Source organism: Cetorhinus maximus, chromosome 13 (genome assembly GCF_964194155.1).
Source record: "Cetorhinus maximus chromosome 13, sCetMax3.hap1.1, whole genome shotgun sequence".
In the NCBI taxonomy this organism is placed as follows: domain Eukaryota; kingdom Metazoa; phylum Chordata; class Chondrichthyes; order Lamniformes; family Cetorhinidae; genus Cetorhinus; species Cetorhinus maximus.
Window position 1 is genome coordinate 97,670,299 of NC_135891.1, and position 20,646 is coordinate 97,690,944.

Below are 20,646 nucleotides of genomic sequence, written 5' to 3' on the forward strand. Positions count from 1 at the left end.
TATGTCAAAAATAGTCCACTAAATTACAAATATTCTGTATGACCATATGTGCTACATAATTAAGGGAACCCACTATAACCTAAAAGTTAGTGTTACTGATATTAGCAAACTAAAGTGTAATGTACAGGATAACATTTCTCTGTTTGCTATTTTAATCAAAGTATTAACCCATTTAAAATAGACCGGTCAATGTCAACATTAAAATAGTGAATCTGGTTGTATTAAAATTCATCTGCTAATATTGACACCGGTAATTTCTAGTGTGGAAATTTTAATGCCTTTATGTAGAATTGAAACATAAAATTTGATTTTTTTAATGTACAAGTTATTTTAATAGAGATTTGCTTTCCTGGAACTTCATGTTCCTGAGCAATCAGCCTCCTCGATTCCTGCGGGACTGCATTAACTGGATGCAAATAAGAGCTTCTCAGTTCTGCAAGTGAAATACATTTCAAATTCAGAAGTTAAAGAGACAATATCCATTTTGTTCACATGTAAGCTTATCAAAAGCCCCATTTACACTGCGAGGTGACTTTCCATTCTGATCTGAGTTGGAAAAGACACCTTCTTGTTTAATATGCTTCTGGACTAACCCAATTCACACACTAGCTGGTATCAAACTGCTAATCCAGTATATGTTCTATAGCAACACTGATGGAAAAAATTCTACCAAGACTTGAATAAGAGTATTTCTTACTGAGGACCTGGGCTGGGTCGCTCTGTCAAACAGCAAAGATTGTAATATCCCTGTGCTGTTCTTCCCAGCATGGTATTATTTTACTGCTTTTCATTGGAAAAACAAGGGATACTGTGATTTTACACTGTAAGAGATAAAATATTGTCTATTGTCCTTAAAGGATTTATAATTTGAGGTGTGGCGTCAGTTGAACTTGGCAAGTCTCACTCAGGATCGGCTCACATTTCAGGTCATTTGCTCACAACAGGCTATTTCTCAGCATATCTAGTGCAAGGATTTGTCTGTATTTGTTTTTGGATTGTTTAGAGGCCCATATGGAGTAGATAAGAAACAACAGCGTACCAAGAAATAAACACGCTGAATTCTATTGGACCTCAATACAGGTGAATGGGTTTTGTAATTTAATAGCAAGAGATAGTTTATTTCCTTACCAGGCACTTGCATCATTTATTTTACCGAAAACACATGCTGTACAACTTTGATTTTTTTTATATTTTAAATAATTGTTATCCCATGTAAGAAAAATTTGGAGATGTGGAATAAAGAGAACAACAGAACAAAGAAAAGTACAGCACAGGAACAGGCCCTTTGGCCCTCCAAGCCTGCGCCGATCATATTGCCCGTCAAACTAAAACATTTTGCACTTCCGGGGTCCATATCCCTCTATTCCCATCCTATTCATGTATTTGTCAAGCTGCCTTTTAAACACCACTATCGTACCTGCTTCCACCACCTCCTCTGGCAGCGAATTCCAGACACTCACTACCCTCTGCGTAAAAAACTTGCCCCGCACATCTCCTCTATAGTTTTCTCCTCTCACCTTAAATCTATGTCCCCTAGTAATTGACTCTTCCACCCTGGGAAAAAGCTTCTGACTATCTACTCTGTCCATGCCACTCATAATTTTGTAAACTTCTATCAAGTCGCCCCTCAATCTCCGTCGCTCTAGTGAGAACAATCCGAGTTTCTCCAACCTCTCCTCATAGCTAATAACCTCCAGACCAGGCAGCATCCTGGTAAACCTCCTCTGCACCCTCTCCAACACCTCCATATCCTTCTGGTAATGTGGCGACCAGAATTGCACGCAATATTCCAAGTGTGGCCTAACCAAGATTCTATACAGCTGCAGCAGAACTTCCCAGCTTTTATACTCAATACCCTTGCCGATGAAGGTAAGCATGCCATATGCCTTCCTGACTACCTTATCCACCTGCGTTGCCACTTTCAGTGACCTGTGGACCTGTACACCCAGATCCCTCTGCTCGTCGATGCACTTAAGGGTTCTGCCATTTACTGTATATTTACTGAGATGGAGATGGTTCAAGATGCGAAGATTATATGATTATCCAGGAAGTGCTAGAAATGCAATTTCTCTTCTCCTCTGTGCCTAGTGGGGCTTATGAAGCAGCCCATTGGTTCCGCTGCTTTTGCATTCAGCTGATCATGATCAGGGATATTCCTGTAATTACACCCCTTTACAAGTAATACATAACCTCACCAGAGAAGGGAGGGGGATCAGAGGCAGCTGGCTGCGTTGGGGGGTGGGGGTGGGGGTGTGTGGGTACAGACATTCCATTCCCATTTGTTGCGAGTACCTTGCTATTGTCAGCCCAGTATTTAGAGATCGAAGAATTGGCCCCCTGGTTGCTGGAGTTGGGATGGGGAAGGAGATACTGCGCTCTCATTGATCACCAGTATCCTCTGGATGTCAGCCCAGTATTCAGAAGTCAGAACTCTCATCTGCATTTGCTGAGGCCATCTGGAATGGGGCTCAAACATATTATTTGCTGACTCAGAGGCTGGAATGTGACCACTAAGCCATGGCTCACTCTGCAATTAGCACTTTAAGGTGAAATAAATATTGTGAAAATATTAAAATAATTTTATTATGGCAAGATTTTATAGTAAAAGAAACTAGCAGCTATTTTGGATGAAGATCTGCAAAACATATCAACTCACGATCAGCTGTTGTGAATCATAGTTGGGGAAGCTCGTGTTAATGAATCCAAAAGCTGTATCACTAAACCTTATTACTAATTTCTGTTACCTTGAGTATAAAACAGCATAAAACAACTGCTATGTGAGTTGATCTATTTTTAAATCTTCATAATGGAAGAGGCTGGTTTTTGTTGTGTGATTAACATATCATTTCATTAGTAATGATGTAACTGAGCTAGGTCAAGCAGGAGATGTTTCTTATTCATTCATGGGATGTGGGCATCAGTAGCTAGGCCAGCATTTATTATCCATCCCTAATTATCCGTGTTCAGAGGGCATTTTAAGAGTCCTGTGGGTCTGGAGTAACATGTAGGCCAGACCAGGTAAGGACGGCAGATTTCCCTCCCTAAAGGACATTAGTGAACCAGATGGTTTTCCTGGTCATCATCAGACTTGCAGTTCTAGATTTTTATTGAATTTAAATGTCACCATCTGCCGTGATCCCCAGAGCATTACCCTGGGTTTCTAGAATACCAGTCCAGTGACAATACCACTATGCCACCACCTCCCCATCTCCTCCTCTCTACTACACAGGGCTGGATTTTGCCATCGGCGAGCAGGGGGTGGGGCCCGCTCGCCGATGGCAAAATGATGCGGGATAATGTTGGGGGGGAACCCCCGATGTCATCCTGCCCCATTTAAATTTTCAGGAAGGCGGGGGCACAGTGAGATCAGCTGTCCACCCGCTGACCTGTCAATGGCCAATTGAGGCCACTGACAGGATAATTAAAACAATTAAAGGTCCTGCCCGTCCAACCTTAAGGCTGGTGGACAGGCCAGGAGCCCCGGTGGCAAATAGAGAAAACATGAAACCTCATCCACCGGCGGGATCAGGTTTCATGTAGGGTTTTAAAAAGTTTATTAAAGTTTCAGCGAAATTTATTAACATGTCCCATCTCGTGTGACATTGTCATATGAGGGGGACATGTTAAGGGTTTTATTATTTTTCTATTTTTAATGTGTGTACAGCTGTCAGTGATCTCCCTGAGGCAGCACTTAGCCACAGGGAGATGAGTCCCTCATTCATGTGCATGCGTGAAAGAATGCACTCTCGCATTTGGGGAATCCCTCCCCCGCCCGCACAGGGAGTGTATAGCGCTTCCCGCCGGGTGTCACGCTGGGCGGGCCTTAAGTGGCCCACCCACTTAAAATGGCGGTGGGGCCCGCTTCTCCGTCGGGGATCGGCTCCCCGCCCGCCAGAGATTGGGTCGGGCCCGCCCACCCGACAGGCAGAAAATTCTGCCCACAGTGTTTCAGGAAATTAGTTTTCTCACCCCCTTCAACACATTCAGGGTAAAATTGAATGGCTCATCTACTTCATCAACTCCTGCAACATTTTGGAAAATATTTTCTTTTAAAATTAAGTCTGCCACATTTTCTCCTTTCAGGACCATTGTAACCATAATGTAATGTTGGCTAGTGAGTGGCAATCAACCAATACTATACTTTAATAACATTGCTGGAGTTTCCCTTCAACACATTGCCACTGACAGAACTTAAACATCAAAATGCTTTAGTTGTCATTGTGCAACTTTACTGGCGTTTTATATAAAGTTTCAGGCCACCTTTATCTGCAGCCCTCTGGCTTCATGCTCAAGATTAGTGACCAATTTGCAGTGTGCAAACCCACAAGAACAGCAGCAGAGTTAAGGTGTTAGGTACTCTGGTACTGAGCATCCTGCCTTCAGCACCTTTATCTAAATGAAAATCAAGTCTTTCCTTGGACAGTGTTTTCTCAGCTCTTTATCTCAAGTTCACTTGTGAGAAGATGAGTAAATTAACTAAAAGATACACTTCAGTATAGGGCTTAGTTTGGATTAGTCATTTATGTTAAGCGTTTTCTAGATTCTCGTCATGCTGACCGGTGCAGAGAGCTCTTCTGTACACCCAGTGATGAATGATTGTCACAAACTGTTCTATGCTAATCACTTCTCCTCTATTCCAGCCATTTTTTCACAATGTTACTCCAGTTGAATTTTCATGTGGAGCTCCTGTTGCATCAGATCAAATTATGGTGGCTGCAGAATTAATATACTATCAAAGTACCAAAGACCTGCATGTTCCAACATATATTGAGATCAATGCATTATTCAGTCTGTTTCTTGAGGGTACATTAAAGATAAAAGCCCCAAATCAGAAATCTTATTGTTGGATTTGTGTATAGATTGGATTCAGATCAATTAACTTGACCCTAAGGGATGTCATTCAGAGCTTACAATGAATTGTTCAAAACAAGATAGTGAGTCTTGTTATTAGCATGTTTTGTCCCATGTGCGACACAGAGGTAGGAAGTAAATAAGCAGAATGCTAACAAATGATATAGAGCCTGCTATGAACCATGATTTTCTAAAACATACAAGTAATATAAAAGTTTTGGAAAAACTTTCAGCTAATCTCTTGACAATCTGTGTGGTTCAAAAAACATCAGTTGTCTTGACATTAAGGTGGAGAACTGCATTTGCATTGTCACCTTAAAGTCAATTTGTGTTGTCTGCCTCATGTGTACAGCAGTCAGATAATTCAAGTATTTTTTAATCCCATTTTCTCTTTCAGTGGCTTCACAACCTTTCCAATCAGGTGACCTTATCCTCACGATTCAGAAACTACCTTTTAAATGGCCTGTCCTTGCAAATGATGTATGATCCAAGTTAGCAATTATCCAATAGTAGTTATCTCCACACTGGACTTTACATGCACTGGTGCTATGTTTAGAACTACCTTGGCAGATAGAATATGAAAACACAGTTCACAACTTTGACAAACTAAATTAATTAAAATATTTACTTAGACTTTGAGAAGCATAAATAGACATTTAAAAAATACAACTTGCAATAGTCAAAGATTAAGAACATAAGGGATTAATTTTATCCTCTTCAGGTGCCTGTCCCTGCAGAATTTGAGGTATAGTCTTCTGTTTAAATTATAAAATTCTAAAGGAAATATCATGGGCAGAATATTACGCTTGGTGCGCAGGTGCGCACCCGACACGCCCGAGAGTAAAATGATGCACGATGACGTTGGGCATGTGTCCCGACGTCATTGCGCAGTCTCGCGATATTTTGCTCAGCGTGCCCGCCAATAATTAAAAGGCCTATTAAAACCATTAGCAATCTAATTAAATTCAAATTTACTCTGCCTCTCCAACCTCACGGTCGGCGGGCAGGCGAAAAGGCCAAGCGGCCTTTACATTTTTAGGAAACCTCATCCACGAGCGGGATGAGGTTTCCTAAAGCAAATAAACATTAAATAAAGACATTATTTTTGAATTAAAAACATGTCCCAGTTCAGGTGACAGAGTCGCATGAGGGGACATGTTTTATTAAATTTTTATTCTCTTCATTTTTTTTTTTACACAGCACTTCAGCCTCCTTGAGGCAGTTGTGTGCCTCAGGGAGATTGAAGCACTCTTTCTCGTGCATGTGCGAACTGCGTGCTAGGCCCAGCTCTCCCTCCTCCTCATGCCCGCACAGGCAGCGCGGCCGCTCGCGTTCCATGCAGGGCGGGCCTTAATTGGCCCGCCTGCGTGAAATCGCGGTGAGGAGCTGATGGTGGGCAGCGGTTGGCTACCTGACCACCCACACTGAGCACCCCTGCCAAGGGCAAAATCCTGCCCCAGGTCTTCTTCCAGCACTTTTTTTTTGGGTTCTTGAAATCGTCCTTTTGGCAGTAGTAAAGAGACAGAAAAGAAAACACTTTGATTTGTTGTTAGATTAGTTTGCAAAACAATAGTTCACTTTTATTTCAAACAGTATGAAATACATTAAATTAACTATCATGGATTTATTCCCCCTCCCAGTGCCTCTACAAAAAATAAACGTCTTTAGGGAAACTTTTACTTTTTACTATGGTCTAATGGAGGCAGTTTGGCACTCCCATCCTAGAGAGGTACTTTGGTTACAAGAGTTGCAGTTTTGAATCCTCTTTTGGATAATTTCAAACTTGTAGTTAATTTTGTGAAATTCCTTTTGTGTGTGACTGGGTCTCCATCTTAATGAATATCACAAATATTACCTGGCCAGATCCAACATGCCAGCTACAGGATAATAGTTAATCTCCAGACTGAGGAATGCCTCCAAAGGAGTTAAATTGCATTGGCAAATGAAGCTTTCTTTTTGCTGGAGCAAATGCTTGGAAACAATCCTAGAATAAGAAGTGTTAATCTACACCTGCAGTTCCTCAAAGAAAGTTAAATAGTTTGAGTCAAGCAAATATGAATTATCTGGCAGGTTCTGGAGTTGAACATACATTTTAGTTTTACTTTATTCTAATCCTAAATTCCCTCGCTCTTTATTTTTAATACTTCCTCTGCAGGATCAACTCATTTCCCTGCAGCCTCCCACAACTTGGAAGCAAGGATAGCCTTGTCTCTGGAATCTACAATGCTCACAGTGTGGGGAGCCAACTATGTCAGTTTTAACTTCAGTATAGGATCCTGCCATAAGCTTTCACTCGAGTAGATTTGGTGAGAACTGACAAAACTAATTTGCAACTCAAGCAATGGATTTGAGTGACAAGCCATCCTGGGACTTGATCCACAGCTGTGGATACTTCACTGGAAGTACCACTGAACTGCTGAAGTCAACCAAAAACCTGCCAGGCACCTTGATTCTAATTCTGATCATCCTGCTGTTTGCTGTTAACCAACCACTCTTGGGCTAGCAGGCACAGCTGGCAGATCTGCACTGTGCCTTTAGCTAACCCAGAGGTTTTCCTTGTGGAGTAACAGAGCTGACCCTTTTATCTCAGTATAACTGAGATCACAAATACTATATTGAGATCTCAAATACTATACCTGGCAGTTGGTGTTTGAAATTTGAGTAATATGAATATTGCAATCTGCAAATTTAGACAATGTAATAAAATATTTAAACTGACAAATGTAATATCTGTGTAGAAATTTCAGATTTAAAATGGAGCATCTCAGCTTTCAGGCTGAGCTGCTCCAGGCATAGAAAAGGTTAAGCAGTGTTCAACAGAACATGAAAGTGTTGGCAGGGTTACAACATTGAGGCAAGAATACTTTAACAAAACATATATATTTAATTGGCACCAAGGACTGAGCAACACTCCAAAACCTGAAATGTTACATATGTGGTGCATGGTTAAAATTAGTTAGGAGCTAGCTTTAATGTCAATAGTGAATAGAAGTGGTTCAATAACGTTCATTCTTATGGACTTGATTTTAAATGAGACTTAAGTTTAATTTACTGATGCAGAGGATTTTTTAAATCTATAAAAAAGACTTGCTTTGTTCAAGTATGTGCCAGGATATGATTTCATATACATAGGACGTTTGAACTTTGGAAACAACTCTAGGAACGAGGAATAGAAAACTTTTCAGCAGAATGCAAGGCTTAGGCATATTCAGTCCATTCACACGTCTTTTAACAATGCCCAAAGGTGCAAAATAAAAAGTGTAAGTACAAGATTGCTCTTTAAACTGAAATTACTTCAGTGATAAATAGTTTTAATAGATGTTGGCTCCGGTTTTGCTGTAGCAGGGCATTTAACGTTTCTGCCGTTAGCTAGAATTGCCCATGATATTTAGGTTTTTAAATTTTTTGTAAGGCAAGTTGCTGAAAATGTAAAATGATAATGTTTTAGCAAGGGAAACAGGGCATACTGAGACCTGAATGCACATGGAAGAATTGCGTACCTCCTTAACCAATCAGATTGAAAAATAGTGAAATAAACAGTGCAAGGACAGAAAATGATGTGTAAATTAGAGTCGGTGAACTCAATACCAAATCAGGAACAAAAAGAGAAAAAAAGATTTTTTTAAAATGATTGGGTTAAGCAAAAGGAAAGTGATGGATAAAGAAACAAAAGTAACTATGTTTCTAAAATCTCCAACAACAATTAAAACCTGTAAGAATGAAGCTCCACATCTGTAATAGTTAATTTTTAGTGCCAGTGGCTGACCAGCATTTATCACATCATTAAAAGTATACTTAGATTGAAATGGGCGAGACTTAATTTTCTGGAGTGAGTTCTGTTCGCATTTACTGCGCAAATACAGTAACTTCACACCATGCAATGCATTTTAATGATAAGGCAGACAGTAAGATGCTGTTTCCATGAAGCATTGTAACTCAGGCAGCAACATTTGAATATTTGAGGTTACCCATGCATCTGCCCCATGTCTGAAGTTGCTGTAGCATTTTTGAATAAATAATAATGGGCACCATTAGCTTCACTGTTATACTGGCAGCAAACTCTTGGCTATTGATTTCTTTTTGGACAAATCAGGGTAAAATGAAACTTACTTAACAGAGAGAAACTATAAATGATGTAACTTATGTGCAAGTTACAAAAACACCCAGCTTCTCCAGGTGTGCTGGATGCAAAGAGGTATTAGCCGAATTGATTATTTGTGATATTTGATTATGTCGCTTAGTGTATTGATAGGATGTTCTTTTCATATTTTAATGGTTTCCACTGGAACTGTGTGCAGGAACAGTAATAATTCAAATCAACCCTTTATTTTTTGTACTGCGTTCATGCTTATCAATGTTTTTAAGTTCCTTAAGGTCCAGCCATTCTTTTCTGAGGGCTCTTCATCTAGATCTCCACTCAGCTTATTTTGGATCTATAAAATTGACAAGTACTGTAGATTGTTGAACAAGAAATCACACGGCTTTGCTGCAGTAAATGGCAGGAGCAGCTGCTGGCTTTATATCAGGTACTGCGTGTACTAGATCAAGTTACTGATTCAGAACATATCGATCATGTTTCAGCTGTATCGATGTGTCTAGTCAGAAGTAACACATCAGATCCTGGGCACAGGAAGCTGTGGGATAGTGAGACCTAGTTTTGCCTCAGAAGCAGTTCATGCTGGTAGAGAATGAAGTAAGAGTGCAGTACCAATTATCTGCAAGCCCTGTTTTCATTGACAAGATTTTAATAGATTTAACCAAATATGTGGACTATTGTGTAACTCTGATTCCTCCCTCCCTTGTCTTATCAAACTTATACTGATACACACTAGGAGGGTTGGTGGGGGGAGGTTAAGGGGTATTCTGTCATTATTCATTTTAGTAGGTTAACTAGTCATAAGTTATACTTGCATCTGTATTTTAATGAACAACAGCTTCTTGCATTTATGTTAGTAACTTAATGTAGTAAAACGTCCCAAGGGGCTTCACAGGAGAATTCTCATTCAAAATTTAGCACCAAACCATCCAAGGAGATATTCCAGCAGGTGACCAAAAATTTGGCCATATAGGTATATTTTAAGTAGTGTCTTCAGGGAGGAAAGAGAGGTAGAGAAATGGAGACATGTAAGGAGTGAATTCCAGAGCTTAGGACCTCAGCAACTGAAGGCACTGCTGTCAGTGGTGGAGCAATTCAGATTTGGAATGCACAAGAGACAGGAATTAGAGGTGTGTAGATAACTTGTAGGACTGTAAGGCTGGTGGAGGTTATAGAGTTAGGGAGGGGTGAGGCCATGTAGAGATTTGAAAGCAACGATGAGAATTTTAAAATGGAGGAGTTGCTTAACAGAGCACCAATATCGATTGTCAAGCACAGAGGTGATGGATAAGTGCAACTTGGTACGGGTTTGGATTTGGAGAGTTTTGGAAGACCTTGGCCTGAATTTTTAGGACAGGCAGGGGCCCTGCCAACTCCGGCTGCCCCGCAGCCATTTTACACTTAAGTGAGCGTTGATTGGCAGTATTGGAGAACTACCAGCCAATCTGATTGGCCAGCAACTCTCCAGTCCCTGCAGCAAAAGCACCGCAGTGGCCAGAAGAGGAACTGCATGGAGCTGCCTAAGACTAAGTCCCAGGAACTGGAGACCCAGGTAAGTGTCAGGGTCCCAAGGTCGGAGAGTAAGGAAGGCCTGGGGGTTTGCAAGTGGAAGGGTTGTGATTGGGGCCTTGGGGGATAGGCTGGAAGGGGTGGGGGGGCGGTTAATTGGCCACTTAAGGACCTCAATCGGGGCAAGGGCAGGCTTCCCATTCGAGGCTTTGCCCGCCCCAGCATAAAACCGCTGTGTGGTCAGGGCAGACGGGAACCCAGAGGGAATTCTGTCCCTGCAATTTCACACTCTCCTCCAGCCTAAAAACCTGCCGGGGGATGGCGGAGGGTGGGAGCGTAAAATTCTGGAGGGTGGAAGGTGGGAGGCTGGCCAGAAGTACAATAAAATAGTCCAGTCTAGAGAAAACAGAGGCAAGTATGAGGGTTTGAACAGCACATGAACTGAGGCAGCCATGGAGATGGTGGTCAGATGCTCATTTCAGGGTCAAACACGACACCAAGGTTGAAAACTGTCTGGTTCAGGATCGTACAGTTGCCAGGGAGAGGGATCATGGTTGGGGAATAGAGTTTATGGTGGGGACTGAAGACAGTGCCTTTGGTCTTCCCATTGTTCAGCTGAAGGAAACTTCTGCTCATTCAATACTGGATGTCAGTGAAGCAGTTTGACAATTTAATGACAGCAGAAGGGTCAAGAGAGACTGATGTAAGGTAGAGTTGGGTGTCATCAGCCTACATGTAGAACCTAACATGGTTTTGGATGAAGTACCAGAGAACATTGAGGTAAGGATATGAAGGAGCCAAGGATAGATCTTCAGGGGATGCCAGAGGAAATTCGATGAACTGTGCAGGAGTGGCAAGAGAAGTCAAAGCAGGTGATTCTCTGGCTATGAATGAATAGATTAAAATAGAGCCAGGAGAGTGTAGACTAGAATTTCACAGCTAAGATCTCACCCCAATGGACAGGAGCTTTGGAACAGAATGGGGTTAGTATTTGCGTAGTGTAAACTCGATTGAGGAATAAGGCAGCTGCAGTGTCCTTGGATCTGAGTGGGGCTGGAGGATGGGAAAAGGAGAGATCTGATACAAATTTTTTTAAAGTATTCTTCTTTTGAAGATAATTTTATTGTAAAATCATATTTTTCACCATAACTTTTTAAATTTGAGAAATTAGTCTTGTATTTGTGAACCTGATTTGACAATCATATCTATTTTATTAATAGTATACATGTGTTTTTAATTTTTCAAAATATGAAAAATCCTAATGTTCCTAGCTGGAATTTTGAAGAGTTTATGGGAAAACGGAATCACTGAACTTAATATAGTTAGTGGCATAAATTAACGAAAGAACATGGAGCTGGTAGGGCATAGTGATCAATATTAATGAAATATTCAGCCCAGTATCTGCTGTTAGACTCCATTAGTATTCTTACAAAAGATATTTGCAGGTAGTGCCCTATCTGATCCAGAATCCTGATTGTGAATAAATTAAGTCACTCAGAACTAGAATACCTCAGAGTTAGCTCGGGTAGCAACAGCTGTTGGTGTATCAGTTAACCAAATAGCAGTGCCCATGTGGTAGTTTGATCAATTCAGCTGGCTTTGAATGTTGAACCCTACTATTTGTATCCAGTTGATGACAATTGAAGTAAATAATTTGGAATTGCCCTTTCTAGTTGACTTGTTTGATGTCGTATTCTTCAGATTGTTACTTCTAATTTGGCAGCTTTGAACCCTGCTTTGTAATCAGTTTGTGTCTGTTGGCTGCACCTGATGTCTTTCAGAGAAGCAGGCATCTCAACATTCATGATTGGTTATCTATCCCCACCTTATGCTGGCATGTAGGTGTTATTGTCTCACGTACAGTTTACCTAGTGTCCTAAACACCCACATGCTGTTCACTTTGCCTAATGTTGATACAGCTAGCTGCTATTAACATCATACGCAATTGGCTCGCTGTGGCAGAAACTACATTTTGTGCTGTACTGAATGCACCAGGAGATTCTAATGGTAGACTCGAAGATAGAGGGGGAAATTTTATGGGGCCTGCAAGAGTGGAAACTGTGGCAGACGGGTTAACTTAATTAGGTGGGAACTGAAATTTCTGTTTCCGGGCGGTAGGTTGTGATGCAGAGATTAAACTGTGACAGTGGCGGGTCAGCCTCACGCCATCTCTAAGTTCCTACTTGTAATAAATTTGCGTGCAATGAACACTCATTATTATTAAAACATTTTTGTAATTAAGTACGGCCTTCAAGATGAAGCCAACAGTGCACGGAAATCTTGTGACACTGAGTTCACGTTCATTTAAAGCTGGTATGCAACAGTCAGGCTTTGTGCAGTGTGCCTGAGGTCAGCTGTTTTCTTTGTTGAATTCTGTAGCACACGGGAGGAGAGCAGCTTGCATGGGGGCCCGAGACTTGCAAGAGTAAGTCAGGGTGAGTGGGTATGGGGTACAGAGTGCGGTCGGGGACATGGAGGAGTGAAGTGTCCTAGGAGTGGTGGTGGGGGGTGGTGTGGCAGTGCAAACGGTCAGTCAAAGTTTTAAAAAATAAGGACCCAAAGGGCAGGGTTAGCACTGTCCACATGTATGTCCGTCTCAGGATATTGGCTGGCAGAAGGAACGTACCCAGCCATGGGGCGAGGTTGATTTGGTAGGGAGGAGGTCCAACCTGAGGTTGGGATAATAAAAGATCTCGTAAGACGGGCCATGGGATCTAACAAAAAATCTAAGGATAATGCGGGGAAGATCTAGGATTAGACGGTTGGTGGGGGGAATGTCAACTTTTGAGTTGTTTAGGCTCAGGGGGAAGAGATGGCATTCCCAATTGGATCCTTTCAGGGTCCTGGGTAATTTGGGGAGTTTGAAGGGTGATAGAAAGTAGGTAGAAGTGATGTTGGGAAGGTCAGGGGTGATGGGGACAAACGTGAAGGTGACAGGAGGAGGGTGGGGAGTAACGGCTTCTATCACAAACCTGACAATGACAATTTTTGCAATGTCTCCAAAAGCACGTGTGGTGCCCGAATTGGAGTCCAGTGGGAGGAGCCCAGTGTGTGGTGGGTGGAGTTTTGGTTGTGGGTAATGGAAGGGGTTGAAAATCTCATTGCTCCTCAGTTCTATGGATGAAATCCATGGACACCCACGTTGTCATGTCATTGTCTGCCTTCTTCACACAGTTCAATTGCTGGAATACCTATGAGTCTGATACACTCAATACTCCCGAACCTTGGGAGCAGGTGGAGAAGATGCCACAAAGGCGGGCTCTGGCCGGCCGACAACAGAGGCCGCAACACCAGTGGGGTGGTTGGTCAGGATGCAGCCATCCAGGGAAGGCATCGTAGAGGATGGGTACTGGCACTGGGCAGCAAAGTTGTGGCTGTGCCTGTTTGTCCAGAAGGCAGTCTGCCCTGTTGCACTGTTAACTGACAGTTTCATCAATGAAAACCTTCCACTAGCATGTGATTGCACAAGTCTCCGTGTCTGCCGCTGGCACTTTAAATTTTAATTGGAATCGTATGGGAACCAGCAAAAATGAAGAGAATGGAAGTACCACCCATTTCCAGATCCACCGTCAGGAACAGTGTGTGACATCGATGAAATACTGCACATGCCCAGAGATTCAATTAGGACAAAAAGCAAGAGCCAAGGTCCTAATCAAGCATAAAATGTACTGGAACATTTATTATAATTGTCATTGGATTGATAGGACATTAGCAAGTGCCAACCATATAAAGGCTGTTTAAGAACACGCTTTGGATCTATTAAGCCTAGTTTAACAATATACTCTTTTATCACATGTTAATGCCCACTTTCTTGGCCAATTAGATCAATTTATTGTTGTAATCTACCTGTGATATCTAATTATCCAAGTATAGTGCTGAGCAGTCTAGTTCCCCATGTTTGCCTACATAGAAAACAGAGTAGTGAACAAACTGAAGATAAAACAAAAACAGAATTACCTGGAAAAACTCAGCAGGTCTGGCAGCATCGGTGGAGAAGAAAAGAGTCGACGTTTCGGGTCCACACGACCCTAAGGGTCGTGTGGACCCGAAACGTCGACTCTTTTCTTCTCCACCGATGCTGCCAGACCTGCTGAGTTTTTCCAGGTAATTCTGTTTTTGTTTTGGATTTCCAGCATCCGCAGTAGTTTTTTGTTTTTAAAACTGAAGATAAGTTGGTTTATCAACACGCAAAGTTAATTTTCACCAAATATATTGATATGTATTTTCAACTCCTACAATTGGATCCCAATTCTATAGAGGATGAGTGTTCAATCCATGATCGATGATTCTTTATTGTTCCTTTATTATCATAGTTTGGAATCCTTTGATCATTTTATCACAGAATTACTTTAGAAGTTGTGTTTCAAAAGTTTAGTCAGTATTTCAAAAAAGGGACGCTACCTAGGATGGTAGCTTTGAAGTTATTTCTTTATAGGCTATAAATAATAAGCAAAGCACCTTGCATCCATTGTTTCAGAAAGTTTCTGAACTCTTTCTGACCGAGCAGCCAGGAAAAGCAGAATGTCAGACACCTAAACAGCAGTTAAACTTTGTCAGTAGAGAAGCTAGTGAGGCAGAAAAGGGCAGGCTCAAAAAATTAAATCACAGGGGAATTCTCTGTTCAAGTCACGCAAGACAACTGACTGAAGTGGTGCAGAAAGCATGTTCATTATTTTTACGTTATTATGTGGAGATTAGTTCTATCAATTGAACAAAGTGAATCTGATCATACCCATTGCTTTGTGCTTTTGCTTTATTGTATATAAAAGCAGCTTAATGATTCAAATCAGATCTTGCCTTATCTAATGTCAACTCAGTCTGTGAGTGCAAAAAATGTGTATATCTGATCCGGGTTATAAGGGAGATTCATTATTGCATGCTTGGCTATTGTACAAGTAGATATGGAATGGTGTGACCTATTGCTGTAAAAGTAAGACCATCAGATCACTTAAGAGAGAGACTGAACCTTGAAGCCAAGAAGGAAACTCTAGCACCTCTTGTCAAGTCTGTTTTCTTCTTGTACATTTATTTTGGAGATGACATTTACTCTGGCAGTCACTTCCACCCAGGTGTATTGCTGTGCTCCAGGAATGGTGCCCTGTTTTAGCAGAGTAGGCCCTTCTTCCATCTACTGCATGAAACAGCATCATTTTTGTTGCAGCAGTTCTCCTGCTTAAACCTCCCATAACCAAACAAGATGGCAGATCGTATCAAACAGCATGTCCCTTCCACTGTTCACAAAGTATGGAGCTTACCCAACCAGCCGATTCTTGCAAAACTCAAAACACAGTGTCCAACGTTAGATATGATTCCGCGATTGGACAACATTTGTTAAATAATCCTCGGTTTGCTAAGAATGACACTGACAACCAATTTCAGATTGTCAGTCGGACTCGCAATGTGATGCATTTGTGTGTACTGGAAGCTACATATATTAATACACAGGCCCCTGTTCTTTGTAGAATGAAAGCACGTGAACACACATTGCCTGTTTCAGCTAAACAAAATAAGTGACAACCATTCGCTGGTTCACTCCCCAATTATTGGCCACTTGAGGGCCATTTCCCACCCAGCCTCAATTTTTAGTGTGGCAGGAGGATTTCCTGGGTATGGGGGATATCCGAAAATGATCGGGTTTAGGCCTCAGGTGGGAAGTGGGGCTTGGTGGGTGCCTCCATCAGAAGCCCCCTTCTAACTTTGAGTGCCCCCCCCCCCCCCTCCAACCCCCCCTGGTCCTCCCTCTCCCCCAAGACTCCAATTGGCCATTTTCCACCCTCAGGCCTTCCCTACCCTCCCCACCTTGGGACCTCGAAAACTTAACTCGCTGTCCGGTTCCGGGGTTTAGGCTCCGACATGCGCTTCATGCACTTCCTCTTCTGTCCATTGCAGCTCCCGTTGCTGCAGGGATGAGAGAGCCACTGGCCAGCAGCTCTCTAAGGCAGAGCTTCCTCCTGAGTGAGGGGCAGAAGCCCCGCCTGCAGACAATTGGTGCTCATTCAATTGTGAAATGGCTGCGGGACAGTGGAATGTGTTCCCCACCGTCTCTTCGGATGGCAGGAAGGGAAACCCCGCCATCCGAAATATCCTGGCGATAAAGGTTGTGTGCAATTCCTGGGCTGAAATTTAATGGCTGTGGCGATGGCCCTGTTCACCAGCAGGAAAGCAGGGCACAACCCTGCTGCAGCCATTTTCAGAAGCCCTGACAGGATTAAATGTCAGTCAGGTAGTTAACTCTCTGCTGTTGGGGCTTCTGTGCCTTTAAGGGTGGTGTTCCTACCATCAATAGCTGCTGGCCAATCAGGGGGCCAGCAGCTCTTCAGCCCCAGCAGTGCACCGGGAACAGTGGCCGCTTCCGGTACTGCAGCTTTTCCCGGAGAAGGAGAAGGCCCCAGTTCACAGGTGGGTGGGTTGGGTTCGCTGGGACCAAGCTCTGGCATTGGGGGGGATGGGCAGGAGGGAGGTGCTTGAGGGTGGCCGTTAAGGACTGGGGGGCGGGGTGCGGTCTTTCAGCAGAGGTAGCCCTTGCCCATCAGGAGGCCCACCCCCTGGGCCTGCAATATGGCCACCGGCTTTTACTGGGCAGCTGCACGTGCACAAGCTCTCTCCCTGCCACGAGTTGTATACCAGCAGGGATGGGATGAGGAATAAAAATAGAGCGCTGCAAAAACTCAGCCTGTCTGGCAACATCTGTGGAGAAAGAAACAGAGGTAATGTTTCGAGTCCAGTATGACTCTTCCAATAAGATGCTGATAAGATCTCTTCACAGATGCTGCCAGACCTGCTGAGTTTTCCTTCTTTTCAACCAAATGCAGATGGGGCAGGTCAGTTTCCACCCCAATCTTAGGACCAATCAGCAGTAGCACCACCCCATTCTGGAGCCTGTGCAGTGGGAGCAATAGACCTGTCTCCAGCAGCAGACTGGGCACTCCATTCCCAGCACTTTCTGTTTTTATTTCAGATCACCAGCATTTGCAGGATTTTGCTTTTATTGGGGTCGAATGAGGCCCTTAACTGCCCATTAATTTGGCCTTGGGGCGTCAATTGGCCTTTGGGCAGGAAGGCCATCCTCAACTTTCTCTGTTCCTGACTTAATTGGGGGCAGTTAGGAAGGTGATGGACACAATGCCATCCTGCAATCCCTCTTGATTCTGCAGCCCCCACTGCCCCACCACTTCCTAGTTTGTTCTTGGGACGGGGGTGAGGTTGGAGTTAAATTCCGCCCTCCACGTGTGCTTAAAACTGAGCTGCTAATCCCTGTAAACAGTCAATATTGATGATGAAATAGCAGCAGTAAAAGCTAGAAATACACAGCAGGCCAAGCGACATTTGCAAAGAGAAACGACAGGTTAACATTTCCAGTGCAGACTCTTTGTTTTCTAATGAAAGGTCTAAACTTGAAACATTAATTTGTTTTTTTTTCTTTTCACTGGCAGACCTCCTAAGCACTTTCATGATTTTTGCTTTTCCTTAAGTTTTCCAGTATTTGCCCTTTTTAGTTTCTTTTTTCAACATCAGTTATCAATTGCTAAAGTTGCAATATCCCTTTTCAAAGTAAACAGATTTCTCTTTCGTGAGTTCCTAATCAGCACGCAACGATGATAGGGAACATACTAGAATAATAAAAATAAAATAGTCAAAGTAAACCTCAATGCTGCTGTGAATTTGTGTATTTCTTGTGTATATTTCATTTTAATCTTATAATAGGTCCTGTGCAGTTTTTCAACAGTACACTGGCATTAGTATTGATAAACTTGTTTCAGATGTGGAATTAAGAATTATTAGTTTGAGATCTAAAAAGGAATGCTGCATGTCATGAGCGTCATAAAGTGGCCTGACTTTGGGTTTTGTTAGTTAAACCCCCCCCTTTAAGAAGAGTGATAGCCTGGCTGGTTTAAACTATGTGTGTTACATTGCAAAAGCACCAAATCTATTAATCGGTCTCAGTACGTTGTGAAGCCAAAAAGCAGTTCACTGCTCTTGACCCCAATCGTCTGGGTAAAAAAAAGGACAGGACTGAGTTCTTGACCCTGACTTCTACAGGAGTCTGTCCAGTGACAGTACTAAAGGCAAGGAAGTTTTACTTTTTCCTTTTCCTGCTGAAACACTGGCAGCCTCGGCTGAACAACCCATCACAAGGGCCACCCCCTTGGCTGGGCTGGCTGGAGGCGGCCTCTCAGTTATTTGGTGTGGTTAGATAGTGGTGCCTTTTCATTGTTGCTTTTGTTTGTTAATGGGTTGGCTTAAGTAGACAAATTGAAAGGCCACCCAAATGCAGTTGGCAGTAAATCCAAACAAACTCACTCAAAACACAAGTCTGGCTTGCTCTTCCTGAACTTATTTCAACCCTGGGGGCTTGATTTTTTTTTTAAATGCAATGCCTTTAAATTATTTGTTTCTTTCAGCTTGCCTTTGTAAGTCAATATAATATGTTGTATAAAAATCTAAAAGTACACTACCCACGCAGTAAATTTCTACAATTGTTTACCCTGCTTATTTTCCTTCAGAAAAGATTTGAACTGCAACATAGGTACCTGTTTCTTGACACTGTTCATCTCTAAATCACCTTGAGCTAAGAGATTATTGCCTCGTTGAATTTATGAAACTACAACAAGATACAACACTGTAAAAATTGGAAGCGAAAGGAAATTACATTTTACAATTATATTTCTTCTACAGTCTTACAACAGCAATAACCACATTACCATAAATTTGAGCATTGACTGTTGCGGGACATGCATAAGATGAATTACTGTTCAATAAAGTGTATCTTTCTTCAAGGATTTAATTGCAAATGTAATAATGACTAAAATGTTATCTTACCAAACGAGATTGGATTTTGCAAAGGGGCTTTATACTGGAAAATGAAGGGTTGTTTAGGTACCTTCTTGCACTGCTTCTTCAGATTTTCATCGCAAACAAGCGAGCTCATAGCTTGGAGGCCTGATAAGTCATTTTATTGACCCAACGAGTCTGCCGATCTCTCAAACAAACACTGAGCTGAATAGGAACACAACCCTATTGTGGTTTAATATGCTTTCCGTTTCAGGATAGATCGATTGAGTTTAATAGATTATTCAACTGGTGTAGTGACATCTGCTGTCCCAGTCCTGTGCTCCACATCCCTTCAGAGTGTGGCTTCCTTGGCACTTCCACAAAAGAGCAGGGTACTTCAGAGGTCACATGCAAGCCAGAACTGAGTTGGTTAACTTGTATAAGAAGGCTGAACTGTTTAATAATGATTATTTAAACAGAATAACATGTTTGGAAATAAAACATGGCGTGATAAATAAAACTGGCTTTTACATTTTAGAGCAGCAGTTTTGACTGATAAAATCAGTTTTGAATCCAACTTGCATTACCTATATCATCTTTGGTTTTACTGAATTAATGCAAGTTACTATGGCAACAGTTTTAAGGTATTCTGAGTTACATAATGAACAATGTGCTTCCTCTCTGTTCTACCTTGACTTTAGCAGACCGACCCTTAATCATTAAAATGATTGAACCAGCTGTTACATAGCATCCAATCCATTTCCCCTTTCAAGATTAATTTTTGAGGTTGCAACTCAGCTCGATGTGAGGCTCAGTCGTTCTAACCTGACATTCTCCCATGTTCAATTTTAAAATTCCCTTTGCCTTGAGCCACAAGGTAATAAATATAAAACTCTCCGACTAAGAGCATACAGGACAGTGTGGTAATTGCATAATACAATACAGATTAATCCAGTAAAAGGCTGGATTAAAAAACAGCCTCATAACAGCTGCCATGTGATGCTGTACTTCTCTAGGTCACCATCAGCATTAACCCTTATGTCTTTTTGCTTCTGCCACACTTCCACTCAATGTTTTTTGGTACAGATTGCAAGAACACTCTATAATGGATAGAGCAGTAAACCAGTTGGGATACTTGGAAAATACTGATAAACTGCTCAAAGTTTTTGATATCAGTAGAATTCAATATTCTAACTCTCTTTTTATTCCTCCTACACAGTTGCATATTCCATACATTTTCATTAAGTAGTTTAAGTTAAGTCTAAAATTAACTTAACGAATGATCATGGAACTGTTATTTCTCTGCACTTCTGGAAGTGTTTTCAGATTTCTCAATTCCTGCTCACCCTCCCCCTCTTTCCTTTTTCCTCCTAAGGCACTAATGTCAGTGTGAACCGGCAGTCCTTGATATCTCAAAC

General features: G+C 42.0%; 1 protein-coding gene across 8 annotated transcripts in view; it reads left to right on the forward strand.

Moving 5' to 3' along the window:
• nfic (nuclear factor I/C) overlaps positions 1-20,646 on the forward strand; it is a 737,693-nt gene that overhangs the window by 273,280 nt on the left and 443,767 nt on the right. The gene's annotated exons all lie outside the window — the stretch shown is intronic.